Source organism: Physcomitrium patens, chromosome 6 (assembly GCF_059467195.1).
Source record: "Physcomitrium patens ecotype Gransden chromosome 6, ASM5946719v1, whole genome shotgun sequence".
NCBI classification, from domain to species: Eukaryota; Viridiplantae; Streptophyta; class Bryopsida; order Funariales; family Funariaceae; genus Physcomitrium; species Physcomitrium patens.
In genome coordinates this window covers 1,142,501-1,145,000 of record NC_143415.1, presented here as the reverse complement: position 1 = coordinate 1,145,000, position 2,500 = coordinate 1,142,501, and the positions used below count along the sequence as shown (strand labels likewise).

At 52.4% G+C, this 2,500-nt stretch overlaps 1 non-coding gene across 1 annotated transcript in view; it reads left to right on the top strand.

Moving 5' to 3' along the window:
- LOC149989002 (5S ribosomal RNA) overlaps positions 1-62 on the top strand; it is a 119-nt gene extending 57 nt beyond the window's left edge. Inside the window, exon 1 of the ribosomal RNA XR_016503695.1 lies at positions 1-62. This exon is cut by the window's left edge and continues 57 nt beyond it. This is a non-coding gene — a ribosomal RNA (5S ribosomal RNA).
- Positions 63-2,500: the final 2,438 nt, after the last annotated feature.

The window sequence follows — 2,500 nt, the reverse complement described above, 5'->3', positions numbered from 1 at the left end:
GCCTTTGGGCCGGAATAGTACTGGGATGGGTGACCTCCCGGGAAGTCCCGGTGCTGCATCCATTTTGCATCCGCTTGAACCTTCTCCGACGTGGCATCTTCTTCTCCGACATGGCAGTCCACTTAGCATTTGTCATGTGACGGGGCAGCCAGGTAGCTGACGTGGCATTTCAAAAAGTTAAAAAAAATAAAAATAAAAGCTGAAAGGGTGGAGAATATAATATTTACATGTTAGAGGTTAATTTATCAAGGATTTTGATCTATTTGGTGCTGATGTGGCACAGTGTAGTGTTAAAAAAATAAAAGTAAATGAAGGATGCATATTTGCAAACAAGTATTGTCACAATACAAAATGTTGGGTTTTGAAATTACAATGCTAGTTTATATGTTATGAGATTAAAATTTCAGAGTCTAGGTTGTATGATTAAAAGAACAAAGTATGAGTTGAGGGTTAGGGGTTAGGGGTTAGGGTTTAGGGTTTAGGGTTTTAGGGTTTGCATGGGGTATATAAACCTAGATTCTAGGATTCACATAGATTATATAAAGGGTTTAGAAAGTTGGGCTTGGAGTATGTAAAGAGAAGATAGATTTAAGAATTCACACAAACAAAAATAAATTGGATGTGGAGTGTGAAGGATGAAGAATTGAAGACATTAAGTTTCAGTGGTGATGGATTAGTTAGTGGGCAATGATTACCTGTACGATGCATTAGTTAGCAAGTCATTAACATATTTGTACAACCAATTGATTGCACACACACAAATTTATCTCCAAAGTGACATGTAAACGATTTAGTGGATTTTTGACATGACATGGACTACCACGTGGCAGCCACATCAGCAAGGTAACACGTGGCACTTGAAAAAATCAATTTAGTATTCTTCTGCCTTTTATTTTTCTACCTTATTCCAGTTAATTAAATTACTTTAATATTTTTAATTCACCAATTTATTTTTATTTTTATTTATATTTCTGTCTAGGCGCAAGACTGGGCGGCCAGCAAGGAGTCGAGACAGGGAGTTAATTTTAAAATTGATTTTTAAAAAATGATTTATTTATTTATTTCCACCTATGCGGAAGACTGGGCGGCCAACGAGGAGTCGAGACAGCCAGGAGTCGGGACTTGGGCAAGGGAGCGGGACAAGAGGTCGGGACTCGCGGCGGGACAAGGAAGAGGAGGAGGAAGTCCGGGACTCGCGACGGGACTGGGACTCGCGCCGGGACTAGGGAGTCGCGGCGGGACAAGGAAGAGGAGGAGGAAGTCCGGGACTCGCGACGGGACTGGGACTCGCGCCGGGACTAGGGAGTCGCGGCGGGACAAGGAAGAGGAGGAGGAAGTCCGGGACTCGCGACGGGACTGGGACTCGCGCCGGGACTAGGGAGTCGCGGCGGGACAAGGAAGAGGAGGAGGAAGTCCGGGACTCGCGACGGGACTGGGACTCGCGCCGGACTAGGGAGTCGCGGCGGGACAAGGAAGAGGAGGAGGAAGTCCGGGACTCGCGACGGGACTGGGACTCGCGCCGGGACTAGGGAGTCGCGGCGGGACAAGGAAGAGGAGGAGGAAGTCCGGGACTCGCGCCGGGACTAGGGAGTCGCGGCGGGACAAGGAAGAGGAGGAGGAAGTCCGGGACTCGCCACGGGACTAGGGAGTCGCGGCGGGACAAGGAAGAGAAGGAGGAAGTCCGGGACTCGCGACGGGACTGGGACTCGCGGCGGGACAAGGAAGAGAAGGAGGAGGTCCGGGACTCGCGCCGGGACTAGGAAGAGGGGGAGGAGGTCCGGGACTCGCGACGGGACTAGGAAGTGGGGGAGGAGGTCCGGGACTCGCGCCGGGACTAGGGAAGAGGAGGAGGAGGAGGAAGGCCGGGACTGGGACTCGCGGCGGGAGTAGGTAGTGGGGGAGGAGGTCCGGGACTCGCAGCGGGACAAGGAGGAAGTGGGGGAGGAGGGCCGGGACCAGGAGTCGCGGCGGGGATAGCAGGCAGGACAGGGAGGGTGGGTGGTCTTCCACAAAAAAAAGTGTGTCTCGGAACTTCCTTAGTGCAGTAGGACGGGGGGGCCTGCCGAATCCCACAGAGAGTACTATGTGGGGAAGGGTTCCTCTGAAGCGTCTCGGGAAAAGTCGTGAGGGGGTGACGGTTGCTCGGTGCCTACGGGTCCCGACTGCTCGCTGCCTTCTTTGAGCCCAGTACCGACGTTCGCAGGGGGATACCTGGATACTACTGGGGTTACCTGGATACTTCTGGCGTGTTACCTTGGATCAGTGAGGAGTGGGGGTTAGTTTCCCGGCGACGCGACCCTCTGAGGAGGTCCCGCGGAGGGTCGCCGAGTATTATATGGTGAGCTGGCTGTCAAGGATTGTGAGTCCCGCTGCCAAAATTTTTTTTGGTGCGCGGGCGACTGGAAAAAGAGGGTTGGTCTTGTGCCGATACGCGTAACGTCGCAGCGAGTCCCAAGAGCTAGTAACCATTTTTGGCGGGGGGCGATGGCCTCGGTATTGT